Source organism: Rhagoletis zephyria, unplaced genomic scaffold (genome assembly GCF_001687245.7).
Source record: "Rhagoletis zephyria isolate East Lansing unplaced genomic scaffold, Rhagoletis_zephyria_1.1 Rzeph_scaffold_00890, whole genome shotgun sequence".
Taxonomy (NCBI): domain Eukaryota; kingdom Metazoa; phylum Arthropoda; class Insecta; order Diptera; family Tephritidae; genus Rhagoletis; species Rhagoletis zephyria.
Genome location: NW_016157974.1, coordinates 104,427 through 122,218, shown reverse-complemented (window position 1 = coordinate 122,218; position 17,792 = coordinate 104,427). Strand labels below are relative to the sequence as shown.

General features: G+C 33.4%; 1 protein-coding gene across 2 annotated transcripts in view; it reads left to right on the top strand.

Annotated features, from left to right (window-relative positions):
- Positions 1–17,792, top strand: part of LOC108361960 (uncharacterized) — an 85,165-nt gene that overhangs the window by 10,419 nt on the left and 56,954 nt on the right. The window contains exon 1 of one of the 2 annotated variants that reach the window (XM_017614754.1): positions 1,035–1,144. The exons of the other annotated variant lie outside the window; for it this stretch is intronic. The gene's annotated coding sequence lies outside the window, so the exon portion shown is untranslated. Of the gene's footprint in view, positions 1–1,034; positions 1,145–17,792 lie in introns of those variants that run through there. 2 annotated transcript variants of the gene reach the window in all.

Here is a 17,792-nt window from a genome sequence, read left to right as displayed (position 1 = left end):
AGAAACAGCCAAGGAAAATTAAAAGCCACTATAAATTAGCAACTGAAAAAAGAAAGTGGCCTAAGCAAGCATAAACAAAAAAAAAAGAAATTGAATACGTTTCAATTAAGGTAAAAGTATTTTGAAGTTGCATAGCAGCTGAGAGTAGGCGAACTGTGGCTACTAAAAGCAAGAAGATTTAAGGCTAAAAGGGACAGCGAATGTGAGAAGAATCACAATGTGAAAACTAAGAAAAATCTAGGCATAACAACTTGGATGGTAGAAGTCGAAAATAACGGCTACGAAAACTTCAAAATAAAGCGGAGAGTGGAAATTCGCTGAGTGCAAGAAAACACAACTAAAAAAAAGGTGAATAAAAACTAAGTAATTACCACAACAAGTATGTCACATGCACGGCGCACTAAAATGTTTGAAGTGGCAGTTAGGGTGCGTTGAGAATTAAAGCAGAAAAATTTGAAAAAAGTGAAAGTTTCAAGCTATGTAGCTTCTCAACTGGCTGAACAGTATATACTGTGCAGAGCCTTGCAGTGTTTCGGCCAACCATATAAGTGTGAACATATGTACATACATACATATATACCCCATGTAAGCGCGCGCAAATGTAAGGCTAAGGCCACGTGTCAGCATTACCAGCTAAAAATTGCACACACAAAAAAAAAACAAAAGCAACTATAATTACAAACCAACGTAAGTATATAGAATGAGTGCTGTTGTATAAAAAATTGTGTTACTGGCAGATTAAGGGATAATAAATTATGAAGCGCATTATACTGTGCCGCTGTGAGCCGTTGGGTTGAGAATATAAAAAAAACACAATTTTATGCCAAGTTAGAATGAGAAAATTAAAATATTTTTCATTTTCGTAAGGAATGATGAAACATAAAATGGAAAAAGAGATTACGAAACAAAGTGAAATTATTTATTTATCTTTATTAGCAATTGTAGAGACAATTGGATACTTTAGCCATTATAAGAATGTAAAAATATAAAATTTAAACTTCGCAGAACTGTGCTGGAAATCGAAAAATAAAACTTGTAAACAACAAAGAAAAATAATATTTTCGACCATAATAAAAATCGAATACAAGAAATGCTGCTGGCATGTGGATTATGAGCTGGATTTAAATTCAAGTAGACTAAAGAGGTGAGTTATGCTTTAGAATGTACATTTACACAGAACAAAATATGCAAATATGTTATGATAAATATTTTATATCTGCTCTAAATGTAATAATTTCAACTTGAATAAATTTCAACGGAAAATCAGTATTGAAACAACACATCACATCTCAGTACTCTAGTTTACATGCTTCCAGAGTACATTTACCTGGAAAAAAAGTTTGCTTTACCCCCCTATTTACATATATATCGTCATTTAAAGTATAAAACCGCGTATCGTCATTCTGCAAAACCGCGTAACTGACATTGGCTGCCAAAAATTGGATTTGCTCACACAAGCTCTTGGCTCAATCCTTATCCATTCGTCCTGAAATATACTAGCCAGAAATGCGATTGCTTTATAAAAAAGGGAGCCATTGCCTGCCGAGGAGCGACCTCTATTAAAATAAAAAAAAGGTTATTTTTTATTTTTTGATGTTGGATTGAACCTGGCTTGAACCCAGGCCTCTTCGGAGTGCCAAAGAGAACTGATAACCACAACCTCAACAGCGGCCGCCTTCTCGGGTTTAGAGGTAAGATATATGTATTCCGAATACGGCATTTAGGAGACAAGAGCACAAGAAGGTGATGACAGTTACTAGGTGAATGCTGTTTTTTTTTAGTGAAGGCATGAACAGGGTGTACCTGAACGGATCCAATGCTGGTGGCGGTTTGGCTGCTTTCCGCGGCAGCCAGAAAGCAGAAATTTCCAATGTGATTGCGATTAAAGCGGCAGGTATTTTGGACGTTTCTGACGTTAAGAGCTATGCCTGGAGAAAAAATTGTGCACTGACTGTAAACAAAAATTACTAAAGTCTGAACAATGCCGTTTTTTGTAATTACACTTTTAATACAAAAAAAAAAAATACTTTGCTAAAAGATGTTGATTTTATTATTTTATTGGTAGTTGTTGATCCCAGCTAAGTTATTGAATGAAAAACTCTACATTGCTTGGTAGTGGATACTTCTAATGAATAATGAGAACCGTTTAGAGCAGATTTACAAGGGGATATTTTTCTCCCCAGGAATTTGTTACTTAGTTACGACCAGCTGAATATACATAGATCTCCTCATTGAAATCAATCAAACCTTGAAAATGATGAGCTTGAGATGTTTTGAATTCCCCGCAAATTTTAAATAAATCTTTCAAAGATTGGTGAAGCGGCTACTAAGATACACCTTTTCATCATAGGTGGGCGGGGTCACGCCCGTTTTCCAAAAATTTCATAATAATATTATTTCGTACCAAAATTCTACTTCCCATACCAATTTTCCATCATTTTGATTCAATATTCACTGAAATATCGTAGTTTTCTAAAATACCGTTACACGAGAAGGGGGCATGGTAATAGTCAGTAGCAATCTACCTACAAGATTGTTGTTACTTAAATATGGAGAAGCGAAGGCGCGGCGTGGAAACTAGTCCTTTCAACTTGTCCAGCCTGTGCGGCTCTTGAACTCGTCCGTTCAGACCGCCTGCCCAGCACGATATCCAGCGAGCGGGCTGCTCGGAATTTTGTCCATTACGACTGCCGCAAAAACTACAGTAAATATATATGTAAAAAAATAAAAAATGTCTAAGCATTGCCGCAGAAACTTTTTTTATTTAATGGTAGCTTGTAAGATTTAAAAACTTATTGTTAGTTTCGAAAGAAAGATTCAATAAATAAATACATATCAGACCCAAGAAAAAAACAAAAACCTACCTTGGATAAAGGGCTACCTACGTACCAAATTTCGTTGAGATATCTAAATATTTTCTCGAGTTATCGTGTACAGGGACAGACGGTCGGACGGACGAACAGAGAGATGTGGCGTAATCGACTTCTCTTTTCATACTGATTGATGCTCGGTTATAAAAATAAAAACACAATGCTAGCTTGACTCCTTCTAATTTCTGTGTCATAGAACATATAAGGCAGCGGCCTATCACATCAAATCAGCCTATGAGCGGCAAAATCCTGAACATAGTAAACGAAGCGAAATCATAGCAATGCAATTTATGACCTAAGTTATACTAACATGAAAAATAATTGGAATCTTACTTTTATGTAACTTTAATTGGACAGTGAAAATGCGTATCTTTTATTAAGCAGTCCATACTGCTAACGAAGCAGTTAATATGCGTGATATAATAAAGAAGCATAATTACGCTGAAAAAGTTTTTGTGAATAATAGCCTCAAAATTGTAGCGATGGAAAAGTTCTACAAATATTAACAAAATCACTCTCGGTTGAGGGTAAAGCGTGAAAAAACACACATACATGCGTCTATAGAAATCAATTTGGAGGTGCGAGTTTATATTGATTTTAATATTACTAAACACTGTTATCTACGAAACTATAATGAATCAAAGAACACCTGTAACTTGGATAATTGAATGGAAGAACGCAGCAAGGCAATACGAGGGAAATTCGAAAAGTCAGTGAGTTTTTGAATTTGATTAGTAGACTACTACAATATTTGAGCAGGCGCAACCCGAACGAGGTTTTGTGGGGGTTTGTAACCACTGAAATATGTATCTACCGTATTACACCAGAGACCAAGGGAGCAATCAAGAAGTGCGCCAAAGAAGGCCCATGAGGGTCTCTCAACTAATAAAGGGAATAGACAGAGTTTTATGGGATACACGCCATATAATTCAGATCGATTACCTTGAAAATAGCAAAATGATTACTGGCGAATATAATTCAGAGATCTCGGACAAATTCGATATTGATTTGAAGCAAGAAAGACAACAGTTGGTCAAGAAAAAAGTGCTGCTCTTAGGCCACAGCGACTATTTTATGTTTCAAACGCCAAGAACTGGCAAGGCGGTAAGAGATTAGGGTCAAATGAAGAGATCATTACTGAAAGACGCGCTTTTTTCATTTATGACTTTAAAACACCAATTATTTAGAAGGAGGTAAGAAATTGGAATAACACTAGACTAAATGAGTCGCACTTAAAGAAAGTCATGTTGAGAAACAAAATGTTTTTTTTTGTCGAAAAAATATCTATTCCTCAATTTTATTGAGCGTAAGGTCATTTCTAATGAAAAGGTGTTTTAAAAAATAAACAATAATTTGCACATGGTAGAAGTTATAGCTGCTATTTCGAAGACCACCACATCTACTCATCAGACTTATTCATCGAGTTCACTGGTATTTGAACTAGCAACTCCGGCATTCAAAGCCAGCAGTTGTTGAAGCAGAAAAAATCGAAATAATTTCCATAAAAATTTGTTGATGGAAAATTTTTATACCTAGCCAACTATAACCACCTATTATCGAAATTAATGCTCGGTAACCATCAATACCTTTCGCTTTTGCCGCCTTACACTTTTAGCGCACTTTGTCCGAATTCTCAGTCCACTGTCAAATTAAATCTTACCTCCCCTTTTGTATCGTAATTGCTTGGATGCACATACATATGTATTTAGTATAATCATTAAAGCATACCTTTCGCATTAACTACATAGTTCCACAAAGGCGAAAGTGTAGATAATGATAGGCTAGCGGCAAACATTCTGGGCTTGCCCATTAATTTTGTAAGCTTACAAAAGTTCACAGCAACTTTAATAGTATGTACGTAGCTGTAATGGTGCGCTGTGCGTGCCTAAAATTCATTTTCATGAAATAGTAAACTTTTTTCACGCACACTTCTTATGCTCATGTTGTGTGATAAAATACATATATTCGCAAATATACCCATATATATACGTATGTATGTATCGTGCAAACATACATATACACAAGAAAATCTGCTCAACATAAATATGTATGCGTGCTAGAGACATTTGCTTTTATGTGAATGTATTTAGTATTGAATTTCTATAGGTTTGGGGTCAACGCGTCGTATACGTAATATAGGCATACTGATTGCAGCGCTGCTGTTACGTATACGCCATCGTGCCACAAAGGATAGCCGCTATAGGCAGCATGTTGAATTCTCGTGTTCTGCGCGTGTATGTGTGTTGTATTGGCGAGCGCGTGTTATGTGCAAATAACTCCTTGTACAAGCGGCCTTTACTCGCGCACGCACCGGCTTTGTATACGTCGGCGTGAATTTGTTTAGGTTACTTCTTTAGCTTTGGGGGCATTTTATAAAAGTTATTTGACAAAGTTTAACTTTGTAAATAAAATATTTTATAGCAAAAAGTGCACTTTCTTGCAAAATTAATGCTCAACAATTACGAAATGAAAAACTTCAAAGTGGTTGAATTTTAAGCAATTTCGTATTTAATTTGCGTACTTATCCTGGGAGGTGAAGGAAAGTAGCAGTCTTATTTATCTACTTAGTTGTAAAGCAGTGGCTTTTAGTGCATAATTATCCTTTCAGAATTTTAAATGCTTTTGCTATAAATTGACAATATAGGTAGAGCATGTATTATGCAGCATTTATGGTATCTTAAAAATTTATGAAAACTTAAAATTAATTTAAGGGTCCAGTACCTGATATGAAAGGAGCAAGAAAACATATCACTCATTGGCAATGTAATAAAATAATAAATCCGATGCCATAACCCTTTCGTTTTATATAAATATTTTAATATTTCATATATACAAATATTTTTTTAAATTTAATTAATTTCGATTTGCAAATAGGGTGGCTAGCCTTTTCAAAATATTTGCAGGCTCACAGCTAAAACCTCTTTCGTCGGACTCCCATATACATATGTATATAGTGATACATATTTCAGTCAGCAAATTCCCTAAATTAAAATGGAATTTGATTTTTCAACAGGTGGCAACCCTCCTACATGCAATTAACAAATCAACCGTTTTCAAAACCCATTTAGATTGATACCCATCTTTTAACTTATTAAATAATTTGAATTAAATTTTTAAACAAAAACACATTTATTTTTTTGATTACGCATTTAAAGGACAAGGCATTTAGTTTGCATTCTTATTTTTGAAAATCGAACGAATGATGCAGAAAAATGAAAAAAATGATTTTATGCATCTGCCAAAACATAATTAGTTCGCAAAGTGCAAAAAAGTGGCATATTTTTATTTTATTTTTCAACAGACAAAAAACCGCACTTTTGTTTTATGGATTAAAAAAAAACATGATTTTACATAGTTTTTAGATTTACTCCTTTAAACTTTAGCAACATTTTTATTTTGAACAAAAAAATTTTCATTTAAAATATATAACGAGTCTAGACTACAGGATTAAAATTTTTTAATAGAATAGTTTTTTTCAGTTATTTTAAGCAATTTTAAACGAAAAAATTAAAAATTTATGTTTATATCGTATAAGTTGTATTTTTGAAAACTTTTTCCGTGTATCCCAAAACTGACGTGGCTCTGACTAAAATATTTGATTTAAAATGCGTCAAATTCAAGGGCCCTTTTTTCGTGTATTATAATAGGTAAATTACCTTACCAACCAAAACAATTACTTCTACATTTGGGACAAAAATTACTTTGATTTTTTCCCGCTCGCTCAGCACTGTGCGTAGGAAGCTTATTACATGGATTTTAATATACAAGACACTTTTCCCGGTAGGTGGACCAAGGGCCGTTTTTTTTTGCCTTTCAATTTTGCTTTGCCCACTACAAAAGTCCTCATCAGGCGCCGCCAAGCAAGCGGGCATTTGCTCATTTTATATAATTATCTTTTCCTATCGTATTTGACTTTTAAAATGTGCACCAATATTTTCAGTAAATCGCCGACAATTCGCAGTTAACGATTATGGCAAACCCTGGACCCAAATCCTGTGGTGCTAACAGCAAAGTCTATTGGGAGGCAGCTAGCCTGCCCATTGTCAACTTAAGCCCCTTTGTGCATACCTACATACATATGCATGTACATATAAAGTATGTCTGGTTGCCTGCTCCGGTTTTCCGTATGTCATCCAACGTAACAGACTGCTGTGTTCTTTCTTATAGTGTGTGACTCCTATTGTTGATTTTGCTTATATTTTTTCTAAGCGTTGTTTTTCTTTTTGTTAACATCACATTTTATTTTTGCTAACAGCTGGCAAAATATGCTCATATGTATATGAATATTTCTCCGGGTTTGTGTTTTTCTCACGGCGGAAGTAGTTTTCGGCATATGTGAAAGTTGCTGCAAGGACAAATGAGTGTGCAGTTGCGCGACATGTGTACGTGATATTAACTAAAACCACAGGGAGTATTTTCAACGAGGCTATCATGCCTAAAAATAAAAAAATATAAGTATGTAAATATGCATATGTGTGTGTGAACATCACTCATTTACTTGGACACTGTCACAACTCAAAAAAGCCAAACTCGAGATAAGGGGCTTTAAAGTTTTGAATGCACACATAATCCATTAGTAAAAATTAAAACATATTATTTTAGAATGAGACACTGGCAAACGAACAGCTGTGCAATTTTTACATAACATAGAAGAAGGGGTTGCGGTACCTTCTGCTTGCTTAACTCAATTTTTGTATTTTTTGAAATATGACAATACTGAAACAAATGAGCGATGTGTGGTAACTTGTATGTGCGCTGGCAACAAAAAATTGTCGTAAGGTAAAGATTTGAACAAAATTTCACATACATACATGCGAGGGTGGTCTTTAAAATATCAACATCTAAATTTTGTCTGACGCACCCTTTTATTTTGTTTTACGTACAAAATAAAAGCATCCGAGAAAAATTTAAAATAATTTTTAGTTTGAAACAATTTAATTTGTTTAATTGCAAAAAATTCGATAAAGCTTGGACTTTGACCAGCACTAACTCAGGAAGTCTCGGTGCGATCAAAATAAGTGGTACGTGGTTGTTTTTCCAAGAAAATACTAATTCTTAACAATCGAATTTGTCAGTTAAGTCATTAATGAAATGATACTCCGAAAAACCTAAGTCTGTGGAGCTTAGTATGATGAGTACATTTGGCGATGGCTTTGAATTTACATATATGAAGAGTTTTCAATAATATGTAAAGTTTTCAGATTTCTTTAAACCCTGGTAGAGACCGCTAAAAATTATTTCAAAATTTTAAAATTTTCATGGATTGGCTTTGTTTTATTCATAGAAGAAAATATAGGGCTGGCCCATCTAAAAATTGGATGCTGATTTTTTACGAAGACCACCCTAATGTATATAAATATTTTAGTTTACCGTCCCGTACATGCGATAAGCACAAATGTGGATTTTGGGTTAGTGTTTGTTTTTATGTATTTAACATTCCCTTTTGTTGACTGACTCATTTCAGCCTACCTAAAATCGAGATATATTTGTGCTTGTCCTCTATTTGCTGATATTTTTCTCTACAGAATTATTATCTCAAGCCAGTTTGTGTTTGTAATATAAAATGTTTGGTGCGCAAGCATTGACCGTTAGATTTGCACAAGCAATTTGGATCATTATCTGCTGCGTTAACCGCCCACAAGCCATAAATGGCACCCAACCTGTTGTTGTCAGCCTATAAGCATACACATATGTCCATACATATATTACATCTGTATGTATGTATGTATGTATCTATCACTGATCACTATCTATTGTTGTTATTGCAGCTTATAGTCAGATTGCTCTGCCATTCGGTTCGTACATTTTAATCTACCTAATGGTTTTGTCGCATGTGCGTGTGCGTCATGGGCTTAACGCTTATTAATATACTAAATGTAGAGGCGCCCGGCGCGGAAATGAATGCGTGTCGCACGGTGTATATGTATACATATGTATGTATGTACAAGGCGAGTATAGACAAATAACTGTGCTCTAAATGTTTAGCTGTTACTGTTGTGCAAAAAAGCCTTACCAAAAATGGCTGTGTTGCTTCGCCGGCATTATTGCAATTCGCCGCAACATTTGTGGCTTGTTGACTGTGGGCGTGTGTGCGTCAAATTAATGTTTTTAGTTATGGGAAATCATTTGCAATAGTCGGTGTGGCTGTGAGGATTAGGAATCATTTTATGCGCCATTTGGGAAGTGAAAAAAATATATGTGCATATATTACTAAACATTTGAAAGATTTACCAGAGCTTTTATAAACTTTAAATATGTAACGATAACAATTTGTAAAATGAGGTTAGTTGCACTGGTTTTTCACATACGTTTTTCTACTGGAATATAATTGTTTTGTCCGCTTATTCATTTCTGTAATCGCCTTGTTGCAAATACTTGTCTTGCAAACAACTAACTAGTAGAAGTTTGTGAATATTATTTGGTCTTATTTGGCGCTGCAGGAGCCCAAGAGATGTTTTTCGATTTCAGTGAAGTATAATTTTTATTTCCTACTGGTTTTTCCATTGCAGTGGAATTTTTTTTTTCTATTTCTCTGCCACTGAATTGAAAGCTCCTGAAAGCCGGGATTTCCGATTTTCAACTTTCTAAACAAAATTCTATTATATTATTTCCGCTGGTCAACATATCAAGCTCACAGTGCTAAAACATGATAAATTTTTTTTTATATATTTGAAGGTTATTTACAGGACTTGGAATTGACCCAATACATTCCAGTTTGTCGATATATTCCAATAATTTGTTACATATCGATAATTCGATCAATTAAAAAACTACGATAACTTGACTAAGTTCCGATAATTTTCGATAACTATCGTTTGGAGAGCTCTATAAATTTTGCTAACTCAAAATTGTTTATATCTTAAACCAAATCGATAGCTCGATAAACTTTCCATACCTTTATAAATTTCGATAACCAGGTTACTTTTGATAGCTTCATATATTTCGAAAGTTATCGATAAATTTCAATTACTCGTTACACTCTGATAACACGATACAATTCGAGAAGCAGCGATAACTCGATAAACTTATATAACCTTGAAATTTCGTTAACTCGACATATTTTGGAAATTCCAAAAACTTCGATTCGATAAATTGACAAATTTCAGTAAATATCGAAAACTATATAAGTTGAAAAAACTCGATGCATTACGATAACTCTATAAATAATGGTAATTCAATAAATATCGATAACTTTCATTAACTTGCCAAATCTCGATAATAACATAAATTTTTAACAGCTCAACAACTACTAATTATTTACTAGTTATTTATTTCAGGATTGCCAAGTTTGAGTATTTTTTTTTAATTTTTCTGGAAACTGGCTCATGGCTCTATTGCGAATGGTTATACCTAGATAGGCAACTGAGCCAAAAGATAGTGGGATAACTCTTATCCGAGTATGGGTTCTGAAACAAACCTTACTAATTTGTCTTCATTTATGCTTCTGTAGTTTTGTGGCACAGAAACATATTGAAGAACCGATTATCTAAATATGTCCTCTGTCCTCTGAATCTTTTCCCACTAGAATTTCGAGATGGAAAAATTGCACATCGTGTACATACCACGCTTCTTTTAATTTGTAAGCAACAACCCTTTTTATGGTTTGAAAAAAGAAAAAAGTTTTCTGAGTAGGCGTCACTTTTCTTCCCTTGCAGATTCCTTTCAACCTAATTATGCACTTGCGTTTGCCTTAAATTTTTCTACCTTTTCAACAAACATCTATTAACCTTTCTTGTGTTATTCACCGGAACAGCCACTTAGCCTTGTTAACCGCAAAGTGATTTTCATAGATTTTCCACTTATTATATTCTCTCAAATGGTGTACTGATTTTTCTACCTTTTCTATCCAGTCAGCGGACTACGTCTTTCCTTGTGCTTTACTTGCCGTTTGACATTTTAACATCTCAATTTTATCAGTCAACGCGAATTGCCTCGCTTGTTTGCGTAAATTTATCTTACCGCTCAAAATTTACGGCATTTCTAACTGGCCGCACACATACATACATACATACATACTTACACCGAAGTCAGTCTAACCCCTTTATTCTCGTCGTTTATTTATTTACGCGCGTAATTTATTTGGCTTCTACCGTATGCCTTGCTTTATTTCATTTGCTTTCTTTTTGATCATCGCTTTCTTATTTATGTTCGCGCGCGCGCGCTCGCCAAACAACAACAATGAATCTCAGCAAGAATTCTCCACTCAACGAAAATGGCTTGTACATAAATAATTTAAATAAATATTTGCATACTTATTATACATTTTTGTGTGCTAAACTCAGCTACAAACCGGGGACGTTCGTTGGCATTTTAGCTTTTGCAGCTCTGATGCCCAGGTATGCTCTACTCCTTTTGCGAGCATAGATGCGTTGCCGCAAATTATAAATTTAAAAGGAAATACCGATTTGTTATCTATAATCGAGGTAATTATTTGCTTTAAATTATTCGCACATCAGCGAACATTAAATGAGCTGCTGTTGGTGGTAAATTGTTTGTTGATTGTGTCAGTAAAGTGACCTGAAAGATTTGTTTGTGCGATGTGGAAACTTAATGGAGGGCACCAGCAATATATTACACCAAAGGGTTAGAGTATACATACACACATACATAATGTGTTTATTGGTTATAAAAGTTTTAGTAGTTGTAAAACCATTCGTTAAAATGAAGTAATTGAGACGTGTAATCAACAAAAAATGTATACATACATTTGTAAAAGAGATTTTTGAAATTTAGTGAAACGGGTTTCTGTGCTTTCAAGTATCCAGCTCTCGCGAAAACTCTGAAAGTAATTTGCCGTTGGTGTAAATTTTCCTTGAAGAAATTAATATGTACAAGCGTACCCGGCGAACTTCGTCTCGCTCAAAATTACTTTTTTGTTGGCCAATTTTGGTACAACACTTTCACCAACTATTTATCCACTTAACGACTTCCACACATACATTTATCTGCTCTGATTATGGTTTTGTGGTCGTCAGAAGGCATATCTTCCATTGCCATTTTAAATGACCTAACCAAAGCGTTGTGTCCGTGATGAAGTTCTTGCAATTTTCCTACTATGAGAAGTAAATTTTTCCGGAATTTTCGATTCGAAAATTTTTTTCAATTTTCCTTGGGCAGAGACAGACAAAACAAAAAAGACAGCTCACATAGGACAGTCCATTCTAGATGGGGATGCAAATGATACAGTATCAGTCATATCTATAGCACGCCATTTCAAATTGATATTGTGTGCCACTTATGTTTATTAATTTATTTTTAAGAATTTTTAATTAAAATACAGTTCATTCTCCGACAAACCCCATATAAACCCAAGAGTAAAAATTTGTAGAAAACTACAAAAAAGTGCAACAAATTTTCACCTAAATTTAAAACTTTTTTCTCAGAAGTGTAAGAATTTTTTTGAGTACGCAGTTTTTTAGCCCCTTCATTTTTAGTCTGACAATGTGCAAGTTCAAGTGGCTAAAAGTTACCGTTTTTAGAATTTTTTTCGCCAAAGGTGTTGCGGATTTCTTCCATATACAAATAAATTGAGTTTATTCATGCGACAAAAAAAATTCTAAAAAATAAACGGTAATTCGTAGCCACTTCAAATTTGCACATTATCAGACTAAAATGAAGGGGCTATAAAACTTCCGAGAGTTTACGGGATGTACATAGCTCAGTGGTTAACGCTTCTGACTTTGAACATCGAATTCGCAGGTTCGATCCCTGCTGAAGTCTAGAAAAAAGAAGTCTGATGAGGAGATGTGGTGATCTCCGAAATAGTGCTATAACTTCTACCGCTTAGACTTTGTTGCTTTTTCAATTTTTCCTAATAAACAATCGTGGTACAAAGCTCAATAAAAATATTAAAAATAAAATGTTAACAAGCCACAATAACATTGACAAATACATAGTTTAGGAAGAGCCTGCCTGAAACTATACAAAAAAGCAAATAAGCAAATGGATGTATAGAATTGACAACAACAACCACGCTGTCGAGTTTAAATAGCGGCAAATCAGCTGCACTTGATAGTAGTTGGTTGAATAAGGAAAATGAATTAGCAACAAGAGTTTACGGGATGTACATAGCTCAGTGGTTAACGCTTCTGACTTTGAACATCGAATTCGCAGGTTCGATCCCTGCTGAAGTCTAGAAAAAAGAAGTCTGATGAGGAGATGTGGTGATCTCCGAAATAGTGCTATAACTTCTACCGCTTAGACTTTGTTGCTTTTTCAATTTTTCCTAATAAACAATCGTGGTACAAAGCTCAATAAAAATATTAAAAAAATACGATATTTATATTGGGACAAATTTTTTAAGTTTAAAACAATGTTATAATAAGTTCACGTTTAAAAATTTCGGTTTTAATTTTAAACTTTTTGGACTACATATAATTACATTCAGTTTCAAATAGAAACCTTCAAGAATTAAAACATTTTGGTTTGATTTTTAAACCACGAACTCTTGGACTAAAATTTAAACCAGAATATATTAAAAATTGCTTAAAACTATTGAATGGTTTGAAAAGTGGATTATAAAGGATTAAAAAAGGCAGTAGTCCCAGCGCGGTTTAAAAACTAAAACCCAAATTTTTGACCGTGCAGCTATAAATTCTGCCATCATAAATTATTGCTGGTGTCCATAGAATGAGGTATATTGTTTAATGAAAAAAAGTTAGTAAAATACTTTAAACGTGATGAAAAAACTTTGCTCCAAGATATTCATAGTTGCGTTGCAACCTGACAAGTAAGCAAACACGAATTAACACATAAATATATAATACACATCGGAAAACAATAATAATAATAAATTAACTTTCACAAGTAAATCGCTCATTTTTCGTGCAGCTCATTAGGCATTCATATTTCAACTAAATAATTTTATTTTATTTACTTTCAAACCACAATTAGTTATTCGTCAATTATTTATTTATGCTTAAACTCAATACATGTTTCAAGTAGGCTAAAGTTGTTAAAGAAAGCAGAGAAGTTTGTCTTGGTGGTTTATTCCTTTAGCGGGTTGTTAGCAGCCCTAATAAAAGTCGTACAGAAAATTATGGAAGTAGGTTAATTGTTACTTATCGATAACTTATATTAATGCTGTTTTTTTTATTTGGGAGTTGGTTGTTTTGCACCGTAATGCTTTGTACGTTTGCATAACACTTGTCGATTCGGTAGTCAACTTTTTACTTGTTTTATTTGCTAAAATATGTACATAGATTTATCAACCAAAAAAGTAAAACCAAATCGCAGTCATTTACTCTTAAAACTTGTGCCATAAAAATGAGTTTACTTGTTCAAAGAGGAGTTCATTACCCAACACTCATATGTACCTACTTTAGAAATAAATGATTGATGATAGGAATATCTATGTACATACATATATATGTGTGCTTGTATATGTTTATGTTTTCACTCACTGTGGTAATATTTGCATAAACTGATATGCACATTCGGTTGGTCCTTAAAATAACAATATCCTGGGCACCACATAATTTTGCTCTACGTACAAAATGTAGATGTCCACGAAAATTTCAAGGCTTAAAAACTACAGAAGGGTCGCTACGAGGATTAAGCAATTATATTTTTTTATAGCGAAAATTCTATGACATTTTTTTTTTATCCGCTTCAACTCAGAGAATGTGTGAATTTATATAAAAAAAGTTTTTTTTTTTCAAAACATGGGCTAAAGGGTGGGGGAGAAAAATTCATTAGAACTCTGATAGCTATCTTTAAGGCTTATTTGGAGTCTAGCTATAATTCCAAGCTTTGGGAATAAAAAAAGATGGTCTTGATTTCCAAACCAGGAACGAAAAAGTGCAAACTAGTTTTCCACGCCTTTATAAGTTGTATAATATTGGGGTTGGCAGCGGAGTAGTCTTCGCTGAAGGTGGAGCCTTGTTATGTCTTGGGTCCAGACTTGGGTATACACAGTTTTAGTTATATCAGTTATTACCTACTTTGCAGCAGTGGGTATGGTGGAGTAGAACTATGGTCTTATTCATGGTTATACATGGTAATCTATTCAATTTGTTTCGCATGGTTACAGTGATCCAAGAGAACTGAATTTTTTCACGGTCGATTTTATTTTAACGATTCTCGAAGCATACCAAAAATTATCAAAAAGATAAAGCCATAAATTTCACACAACTTCTATCAAAAATTTTAGCACCAAATATATGTAAAAGAAGTTTTTTGGTTAGCAGAATTCCTTAGGTTTCTTATTAACAGATATCGTCGAATGGTAAACAGTCAATTGTGACAATGTGACAATTGCTCAAAAAGATCGTGATTCTGAAGTGGTGTCAACATCCGCGGCACCTAACTTGCGCTGGTCTTAGATAGAAGAATATCAGATTGAAAGTTGTTCAAATTTTACGAGTTATTTTTCTTTCAAGCTTGAAAATGTCGTAAGACTTATTCAAAGAGACGCATTGAGTAGGCAGTGCCACACAAAATAGTTCACGTAAATGTATGCCAACATTTTACAATTGATTTGTGGTACTTTTCCTTAGTAAGAGAGTATCAAATATTTCGATATTGTACGAAAGAGAATGGACATATCTTCTGCCTATTAAGTTTGTATATTCATACGGAGTTTGTAAACATGCAATAAATATTTAATTTGTATGGTAATAGTTCTTTGTCTGGTACAATAATATGTAAATAATTTACTATTCTACAAAATTTCCTACTTTGCTTCAATTACATGGTAAACATATATTTATGTACATACATAAGTGGTAATTAAACAAAAATCTGGGTCAATATTTGTATAGTTCTAAGACACAAAGGTTAGCTTGCTTTATAATTAATTTTTGTTGTACATATTTTAACTTGCAATGCTAAGATTATGAGCGCCCGTTCGTGTAATAGATAATGCCTTTTTAGATTTTTGTTTTGTGAAAAATGCCATACCGTCTGGCATGAAAATGGTGAAGCCAGTATATTTAGTTATACGTTTATCACAATCAGGCACAAATATCTTATTTTCGTATTTTCGGGTTAAATGTATGTATGTATCAATGTATGTAACTCCTAATACCAGGGATGGTAATTATTATGAGTAATATAATTTAAAATAGCATTTAATTATTATTTTATGATTTTTATTTTTTTTGCTTAAAAGTAATTATTATGATTGAGTTTTTTTCACTCAACCGAAATAATTGTTATTTCATTTTTATTTTTTAAATCTCAAATAATGCTTTTATGATTTTTTTTTCACTCAGAGATGAAAATTAATGAGTTTTATTTTTCAACTTAAAAATAATGATTTTTTATGAAATTGAAAAAGCCATACAGACGCAATCTACTAAAATTTTGACCTGAAAATTTTGGGGATTTTTCTTTTATTGGGATGTCGCTACCTCTGTAAAGGATACGTCGGAAATCACGATTGTATTTTTTTATAAAATAATCATTATTTTTGATCGAAAAAATAAAAATCAAGTAATAATAACTTTCCTTGAGCGACAAAAGAAGAAAAATATTAATTATTTTTTTAAATCATTATTGATTAAACTCGAAAAGTAAAAAACATTGTAAATTCTAGTAGGACATATGAACACAAATACGTGGGTATAGTTAAAATTGTTTTTCGACGATTAAAACTTTTAGATTTTTTCGGTTAAAATTAAAAAAAAAATTATGATTATTTTCCGACCCTGCTTAATACCTAAACACACCTTTTTCATACATATTTATGTAATGATATGAACAAATATAGAATTCTTTTAAATATCGACATATATACATAGTATATTCCAGAATTAGCAGTATAGGTGCTTTACAATGCCCCTTTTCAAAAATTCGTGTTTTTTTCTAAAATTTCCAAGATCACTTGGCATCGCTTAGTTCATATGCAATTCTCTGTCAATTTTTTAGTGACATAAATAACCCTAGAAAAATATAAATATTCGTATATATACGGTGAAATCTTGCAAAGCCGAAACCTGCGAGAAGTGGAAACCTCTAGCAATCGTAAAAATTTTACTTTTTCAGTTCCTTGTTTTCTTATTTTTTCCGAAGAAGCAGAAAGTTTTGGTTTGTGAAAACGTGAAGTAAAAACATTTTTCATCACCTCACATAAATTTACGATTCTGTTCTCAAATGAGAATAAATTTATTTGCAAAAAGTTTTCACAGTGAAAAGTTTTTTTTTCACAAGGTTTTGTAACTGTTGAAAATATATGTTGAGCATTCTGCTAAAAAAAGCACCTCTGTTTATAATAAATATCTTAAACTGCTTAACAATAGTCCGAGAAAACGCTGTCCTTGCTAGTTTATTTGCAGTTATTCGTGTCCAATTGCTCAATTATATATATATATTTTTGTGACCATAATAAGACGCCACGGGGTTTCAAAAGTAGACCTACCTACGGTGGGAGGTGAGCGCCTTCTCATAACACACATTACGTATGTACACGTCTATACATACTCGTATGTATACAAAAAAGTTCGAGGTCGATAAAATCACTTTTCATGCATTCTCCTATTGTTACAGGCTATAATCGTTCCATGTTATTTATGTAACAGGTTTGAGTAGAACATACATTTGGTTAAGTAGAAATTAAATACTGAATTGACGAAGCACTTTCTTTTGGAGTTATTGCCCGAAATATGTAAACTACACAAGTTTCCTTTTAATTACATTTCTTTCACATAAATATGCAGATATGTATACAAAGGTTGAAATGTTAGCACATTCCTCAATCAAAGCGATACATTGTTGTCGTCTCATTATTATTGTAAACATAGCGGAACTTTGTGTTAACTGAAATGCCAAGTAAGCCTTTGTACATCGTTATTTACATATGTACTTACGCCCAATTGCTTCCGATTCCATTACAATGCCAGCAATCAGCGCTACGACCTATTTGCCTTTCTTCTGCTTAAATTGCTTTCGAAGGTAAAGTGCGTGCACTGTACACATTTTTCT